Source organism: Oryx dammah, unplaced genomic scaffold (genome assembly GCF_014754425.2).
Source record: "Oryx dammah isolate SB20612 unplaced genomic scaffold, SCBI_Odam_1.1 HiC_scaffold_5, whole genome shotgun sequence".
Taxonomy (NCBI): domain Eukaryota; kingdom Metazoa; phylum Chordata; class Mammalia; order Artiodactyla; family Bovidae; genus Oryx; species Oryx dammah.
The window spans coordinates 103,851,962-103,861,007 of NW_024070189.1; positions in this window are offsets into that span (position 1 = coordinate 103,851,962).

Here is a 9,046-nt window from a genome sequence, read left to right on the forward strand (position 1 = left end):
CCAAGGAGCAAGCATCTTTTAATTTCATGGCTGCAATCACCATCCACAGTGATTTTGGAGCCCAAGAAAATAAAGCCCTGCACTGTTTCCATTGTTTCTCCATCTATTTGTCATGAAGTGCTGGGACTAGATGCCGTGATCTTAGTATTTTGAACGCTGAGTTTTAAGCCAGCTTTTTCACTTTCCTTTTTCACCTTCAAGAGGTGGTCTAGCTCCTCTTTGCTTTCTGCCATAAGGGTGGTGTTATCTGCTTATGTTATAATATTGACATTTCTGCCAACAATCTTGATTCCAGCTTGTGCTTCATCCAGCTGGGCATTTTGTATGATGTACTCTGCATGTAAGTTAAATAAACAGGGTGACAATATACAGCCTTGATGTACTCCTTTCCCAATTTTGAGCCAGTCCATTGTTCCTTGTTTGGTTCTGTTTCTTCTTGATCTGTATACAGGTTTCTCAGGAGGCAGGTAAGGTGGTCTGGTATTCCCATCTCTTTAAGAATTTTCCACAGATTATTGTGATCCACATAGGCAAAGGCTTTAGCATAGTCAATGAAGCAGATGTTTTTTTGCAGAATTCTCTTGCTTTTTCTATGATCCAATGGATGTTGGCAATATCACAGTAATCCAAGTCAGAACCTAAACAACTAATGCTGAAGAAGCTGAAGTTGAACGATTCTATGAAGATCTACAAGACCTTCTAGAACTAACACCAAAAAAAGAGATATCCTTTTCATCATAGGAGATTGGAATGGAAAAGAAGGAAGTTAGGAGATACCTGGAGTAACAGGCAAGTTTGGCCTCAGAGTACAAAATGAAACAGGGCAAAGACTAACAGAAGTTTGCCAAGAGAATGCACTTGTCATAGCAAACACCCTCTTCCAAGAACACGAGAGATGACTCTACACATGGACATCTCTAGAATGATTGCATTCTTTGCAGCCAAAGGTGGAGAAGCTCTATACAGGCAGTAAAAACAAGACTGGGAGCTGACTGTGGCTCAGCTCATGAACTCCTTATTGCAAAATTCAGACCTAAATTGAAGAAAGTAGGGAAAACCACTAGACCATTCAGGTATGACCTAAATCAAATCCCTTACGATTATACAGTGGAAGTGACAAATAGATTCAAGAGATTAGATCTGATAGACAGAGTGCCTGAAGTACAATGGATGGAGGTTCACAACATTGTATAAGAGGCAGTGATCAAGATCATTCTCAAGAAAAAGAAATGCACAAAGGCAAAATAGATGTCTGAGGAGGCTTTACAAGTAGATGAGAAAAGAAGAGAAGCAAAGGAGAAAAGGAAAGATATACCCATTTGAATGCAGAGTTCCAAAGAACAGCAAGGAGAGATAAGAAAGCCTTTCTCAGTGATCAATGCAAAGAAATAGAGGAAAACAATAGAATGGGAAAGACTAGAGAGCTCTTCAAGAAAATTAGAGATACCAAGGGAACGTTTCATGCAAGTTCAGTTCAGTCACTCAGTTGTGCTCAACTCTTTGCAACCCCATGGACTGCAGAGATGGGCACAATAAAGGACAGAAATGGTATGGACCTAACATAAGCAGAAGATATTAAGAGGAGATGCCAAGAATACAGAGAGGAACTATACAAAAAAAATCTTCATGACCCAGATAACCACGATGGTATGATCACTCACCTAGAGCCAGACATCCTGGAATGTGAAGTCAAATGGGCCTTAGGAAGCATCAGTATGAACAAAGCTAGTGGAGGTGATGGAATTCCAGTTGAGCTGTTTCAAATCCTAAAAGATGATGCTGTGAAAGTGCTGCACTGAATATGCCAGCAAATTTGAAAAATTTAGCGGTGGCCACAGGACTGGAAAAGATCAGTTTTCGTTCTAATCCCAAAGAAAGGCAATGCGCAAAGAATGTTCAAACTACTGCACAGTTGCACTCATCTCATAGGCTAGCAAAGTAATGCTCAAAATTCATCAAGGTAGGCTTCAACACTATGTGAACCGAGAACTCCCAGATGTTCATTTCAATACTCAGTAGTACTACTAACAGAAAACACATAACAATATGTTTGAGATAAATTTGTTTTGAGAAGTTTATAATTTATTTTTCTGTCCTCCAATACAGTAGTTTATTTGAACTATTTTTTAAACTTTCATTGGATATTAAATTTATAGGTTTATATTTTGCCTATTAAGGTATATACATGTACGACTGCAAAAGGAGAAGAGAAGTGCAGTGGGACTTGGGTAATATTGTATGTTTAATTAAAAATACGACATTTCTATGTTTCCCATTTCGCACAGTAGGATACCTTTACTCTTTCAGCTTTGTTTCCCAGTAATGCTTCTCTGAGTGAACTGCAGTCATCAGAGCATCCTTTTCACAAGAACTCCCTGGCGGTCCAGTGGTTAGGACTCTGTGCTTTCACTGCATAAGGGCTAGGGTTCAGTCTCTGTTTGGGGAACTAAGATACTGCAAGCTTGGCCAAAAAAAAAAAAAAAGAAAGAAAAAGAATGTTTTTTTTATTTTATGTGGTGATAAAACTGGCCCAGTCGGGTTTCCTTGTTGATCTAGTGGTTAAGAACCTGCCTTGCAATGCAGGTGACATGGGTTTGTTCCCTGGTTGGGAAACTAAGATCTCGCATGATGCTGAGCCTGGTCGCCAAAACTAGAGAGTCTGTGTGCTGTTTTGAAAGATCCCACATGACACAGGGAAGATCCTGGGTGCTGCAGCTAAGATCTGACACAGCCAAATAAATAAATAAACATTACACACAAAAGCTAGCTCAGTCAAAGATTTCATCACTTTGGGATTCGCTGGTGGTTCAGTGGCTAAGATTCCTGGGGCCAGGGCTCCATCTTTGGTTGGGAAACTAGATCACACAAGCCGCAACTAAAGATCTGGCATGCCACAACTAAGACACTGCACACCCAAATAAATAAAAATAAATATTAAAAATGGTGACATCACTTTAACTTGCTTCCCTGCTCTTAGCAAACCCACAATTACACTGACTCTTGGTGTCATTCCACTGTGAAGACATCAAGCAAATATCCTCCCACCTGAAGTCTTTCAGCATGGATTTTACTAATTATTAATAGCAGCAACAAGCTTTTTGACTTGCAAGAATTCGTTTCTATTAATAGCTCTCCAGACCAGATTTGTTTTGAGACCAGCTGTTTGTCAGTCAGGTCTTTGCAGTCGGTGACTCTGTAGTGAAGTCATCGTATGCCGCTACTGGTGGCCAAGGTGTTCATCAGTTTTGAACACTCTGAAGCACAATTCCAGTGTTAACTTATTCCAGGTTAACTGCAAGTTAAACCTCCCTTGCTCAGGGAGAATGGTTTTAAAGTGTAGAGGTAACTTGTGCAATCAGAGTTGGATTCCAAATAGTTACGTTTTTAGGAAAGAAACAGTCTATCCCATTTTAATTGATTGCACCTTTCTGTTGACATTTTGAGTTCCAAAGCAGTCATACTTCAAAAAATGAATCAGTGTTTGTCGTATGAGCTTAAAAATTTTTATTTCTGTGTTTATATATTTATTTTTGGTTGCACTGGGCTTTTGTTGCTGCACGTGGGCTTTCTCTAGTTGCAGTGAGCAGGGGCTACCCTTTGCTGCAGTACATGGGCTTCTCTTGTGTGGAGTACAGGCTCTAGGCACACGGGCTTCAGCACTTGTGGCGTGTGGGCTCAGTAGTGGTGGCACATGGGCTTAGTTGCTCCTCAGCATAAGGAATGTTCCTGGACCAGGCATTGAACCCGTGTCCCCTGCACTGGGAGGTGGATTCTTACCTGCTATACCACCAGGGACGTCCCATATGAGTTTTTGTCACAACCTACACACGACTAAGATGTTCAGTGACTTAGGGGTAATCAGTCCTTATCTGGGCTCCTTATAGCTTCTTTAAACAAGTGTTTTGGAGGAACAGCTTGTAAATTTCTGCTTTGCTATCATTGTGTTTTCATTCTAATTCTCCATGCATTTGCAAATTAGACAAAGTCATTTTTCTTTTCTAACACTTTGAAAATAGGTTTTATGGCAGGTCAACTTAAAAAAAAAACTTTATTAGAGCAAATAAAACTTCAAGCTCAAGCAAAGCTGAGAGAAAGGTACAGTAATTTCCCACATTATCACCTGCCCTCCCACGTTTATAGCCTTCCAGATTATCACCTAACTAAATGGACATGAGTTTGAGCAAACTCTGGGAGATGGTGAAGGACAGGAAGCCTGGCATGCTGCAGTTCATCGGGTCACAAAGAGTCAGGCACGACTTAGCGACCAAACAACAACAGATTATCAACCGCCTCCACCCAAGTGGTACATTGTTAGCTTGATGAACTTATATTGACACATCATAATCATTCTAAGTCTATAGTTTGCTGTAGGGTTCACTTTTGGCATTGCACATTCTTGAAGAAGTGAAGTGAAAGTCACTCAGTCATGTCCGACTCTTTGCAACCCCATGGACTTTACAGTTCATGGGATTCTCCAGACCAGAATACTGGTAGCCTTTCCCTTCTCCAGGGGATCTTTCCAACCCAGGGATCGAACCCAGGTCTCCCGCATTGCAGGTGGACTCTTTACCAGCTGAGCCACAGGGGAAGCCCAAGAATACTGGAGAGGGTAGCCTTTCCCTTTTCCGGCAGATCTTCCCCACCCAGGAATCAAACCAGGGTCTCCTGCACTGCAGGCAGATTCTTTACCAACTGAGCTATCAGGGAAGCCCCCTCAAATAAAGATGTCATGTGACCAAGTCTGCAGTGACCCAGCAGATCTGACAGGGAAGTCCCACCCCATGGACGATACAGTCCATGGAATTCTCCAGGCCAGAATACTGGAGTGGATAGCTGTTCTCTTCTCCAGTGGAGCTTCCCAAACCACGGATCAAACCCATGTCTTCCACACTGCAAGTGGATTCTTCACTAGCTGAGCCACCAGGGCAGCCTGTACATTTGAAGTGAAGTTGCTCAGTCGTGTCTGACTCTTTGCAACCCCATGCAAAGTAGCCTACCAGGTTCCTCCATCCATGGAATTTTCCAGGCTAGAGTACTGAAGTGGGTTGCCATTTCCTTCTCCAGGGGATCTTCCCGGCCCAGGGATAGAACCCAGGTCTCCCGCATTCCAGGCAGACGCTTTACCGTCTGAGCCACCACGGAAGCCCGTACATTCTATGGTTTTGGGCAAATGTATAATAAAATGCATCCACCATTATAGTATCAAACACAGTAGTTTTACTGTCCTGAAAATCTCTTGTTCTGCATATTCACCCCTTCTCCCCTGAACTCCAGGCAACCACTGTCTTTTTTTTTCTGTCTCCTTGCCTTTTCCAGAATATTATATAGTTGGAATCATGCAGTATGTAGCCTTTTCAGACTGACTTTTTCACTTAGTACTGCATTTAAGGTTCCTCAGTGTCTTTTCATGGCTTGATAGCTCATTTCTTTTTAGCACTGAATAATATTCCATTATCCGGATGTACCAGAGTTTATCTATCCATTTCCCCTACTGAAGGACACCTTGGTTGCTTCCAAGTTTTGGCAATTATGAATGAAGTTTTGCTATACGTGTATGCTGTGTGTGTCACAAAATGGTAACATGGTGACATACATATCTTTTTTCTTCCTTTCACATGTTCTAGCTTTATTGAGACACAATTCACATATAACATTGTATAAGTTTAAGGTGTACAACGTGATGATTTCCTATGCTTATGTATTCCAAAATGATTACCACAATAAGTTAACACCTCCATCACCTCACATAGTTACGTATGTGTGTGTGTGTGTGTGTGTGTGTACTGAGAACATTTAAGATCTACTCTTTCAGCAATTGGGCTTCCCTTGTGGCTCAGCTGGTAAAGAATCTGCCTGCAACGTGGGAGACCCTGGTTTGATCCCTGGGTGGGGAAGATCCCCTGGAGAGGGAAATGGCAACCCACTCCAGTATTTTCGCCTGGAAAATTCCATGGATAGAGGAGCCTGGTAGGCTACAGTCCATGGTGTCACAGAAGAATCGGACATGACTGACTTCACTTTCTTTCTTTTATCAATTTTCAATTATACAGTACAGTATTAACTATAGTCATCATGCTGTATATTACATCGCCAGAACATATTCTTCTTGTATCTAGAAGTTTATACCCTTTGGCCAACATCACTCCATTTCCCCCACTCCTCAGCCCTGGGAACCACCCCTCCACTCTCTGAGTTCCAGGTTTTTAGATATCAAATATAAATCGTGATCATGAGGTATTTGTCTTTCTCTTCTCTGTCTGACTTCTTTCGCTTACCATAATATCCTTAAGGTCTATCCAGGTTGTCTCAAATGGCAGGATTTCCTTTTTTTTTTATTGGCTGAATGTGTGTGTGTACATATATATATATATATGTATGTACATATAACACATTTTATTGATATACATATTTGTAATATGTATGTTTTATAAATACATATACACATATATTTGTAATCTGTATATACCTCACATTTTCTTTATCCATACATTGTCAACTAACACTTAGAGTTTTTCTGTGTCTTGCCTGTTGTGATTAATGCTGCAATGCACATGGGCGTGCAGACAGCTCTTTGAGATACTGATCTAACTTCCTTAGACATAGTGATTTCTTTTGCTTTGGATATATACCCAGAGGATGATTGCTGGACCACCCGGCAGCTCTAATTTTAATTCTTTGAGGAAACTCCATGCTGTTTTCTGAAGAGACTGTGCCAGTTTAACATTCCCACCAATAGTGCACAGTTTTCTCCAAATCCTTGCCAGCTTTTGGTATTTCTCGTCTTTTTGACAAAAGCCATTTTAGGGATGAGATGATATCTCATTATGATTTTAATTTGTATTTCTCTGATAGTCATGTTGAATACCTTTTCATGTACCTGTTGGCCATTTATATAACTTTGGAAAAATGTCTATTCATACCCTCTGCTCATTTTTCAATTGGATTTTTTTTCCTATTGAATAATAGGTGTTCCTTTTATATTTTGGATATCAATCTATTATCATATATCTGGGCTTAAAATATTTTCTCCCGTTATATAGGTTGCCTTTTTTGTTATTCTTGTTGATTACTTCTTTTACTTCTTTTAGTTTGATGTAGTTTCTCACTTATTAATTTTTGTTTCTATTGCTTATGCTTTTGCTGTCATATTCATGAAATGGCTATCAAGACCAATGTCAACGAACTTATTCCCTTTGTTTTCTTCTAGGATTTTTACAGTGTTAGACTTATGTTTAAATCTTTAATCTATTTCACTGTGAGTGGTGTAAGACAGGGTTCCAGTTTCATTCTTTTGCATATGGATATCCAGGTTTCTCGTTACCATTTATGCAAGAGACTAACTTTTCCCATTGAGTATTCTTGGCTTTCTTGTCAAACATTAGTTGACCATATATGCATGGGTTTGTTTCTGGGCAAATGGTTCTGTCTCATTGCTCTATGTGTCTGTTTTTATGCAGGTACTATACTGTTTTGATTACTATACTTTTGTAATATGGATATCAGAAGTATTCTCAGTATTTGTCTGTTCAGGGTATTTTGGGTTCCATGCAAATTTAGGATTGTTTATTTTATTTCTGTGAAAAATGCCATTGGAATTTTGACAGTGTTTGCATTGAATCTGTAGATGGCTTTGGGTGCTATGGAAATTTCAATTATATTAGCTCCCCTGATCTGTGAACATGGGATATTTTCCCATTTATTTGTCTCTTCTTCCATTTTTTCATCAATGTCATATAGTTTTCAATGTGTCTGTATATATATGTATATTTGTATATATCTTTCTCTTGGTTGAATTTACCCCTAGGCATTTTATTGTTTTTGATGCTACTCTGAATAGAACTGCTTTCTTTCTTTTTCAGATAGTTTATTGTTGATGTATAGAAATGCAACCAATTTTTTATGTTGAATTTTTTTTTTAAGCACTGTTCAGAATGCAGGATCCTAGTTCCCCTACCAGAGATCAAACCCGCACCCCCACAGTGGAAACACAGAATCTTGACCTCTGGACTGCCAGGGAAGTCTCTTTGTACGTTGATTTTGTATCCTGAAATTTTACTAAATTTGTTTATTAGTTCTAACAATTTTTTTGAGGAGTCTAGGATTTATAAAAAAATCATATCCTCTGATAGAGAAAATTTTAGTTCTGTTTTTTTTCAATTTCGATGTTTTTTGTTTTATTTTTTTACTTGTCTGAGCACTCTGACTAGGACTCCCAGTACTGTGTTGAATAGGAGTGGTGAGAGTGAGCATGCCTGTCTTACTTCTGATCTTAGTGGGAAAATGTTCAGTGTTTTACCATAAAGTATGATGTTAGCTTTGGGTTTTTATTTATGGCCTTTGTTATGTTGAGGTATGTTCCTTCCATACTCACTTCTTTTGAGTGTCTTTATCATGAACGGATGTTGAATTTTGTGAAATGCTCTTTTGGCATCTACTGAAATGACTACATGATTTTTGTCTTTCATTCAAGAGGTGCAGTGTGCCATATTTACTGATTGGTGTGTCTTGAACTATCCTTGCATCCTAGGGATAAATTCTGCTTCTTCATGATGTGTGATCCTTTCGGTGTGCTGTTGAACTTGGTGTGCTAATATTTTATTGAGAATTTTTGCATCTATGTTCATCAGGGATATTGGCTTATAATTTTACTTTCTTTTAGGGTCCTTATCTGGCTTTGGTATCAAGATAGTGTTGGACTTGTAAGTAAATTTGGGCGTGTTCTTTACTATTCTATTTTTTTGGAAGAGTTTGAGAATGATTGGTGCTAATTTACCCTTGATTGGTAGAACTGGTAGAAAACTGGAGTTTTCTTTCTTCAGTTCAGTTCAGTCACTCAGTCGTGTCCGACTCTTTGTGACCCCATGAATCGCAGCACGCCAGGCCTCCCTGTCCATCACCAACTCCAGGAGTTCACTCAAACTCACATCCATTGAGTCGGTGATGCCATCCAGCCATCTCATCCTCTGTCGTCCCCTTCTCCTCCTGCCCCCAATCCCTCCCAGCATCAGAGTCTCTTCCAATGAGTCAACTCTTCGCATGAGGTGGC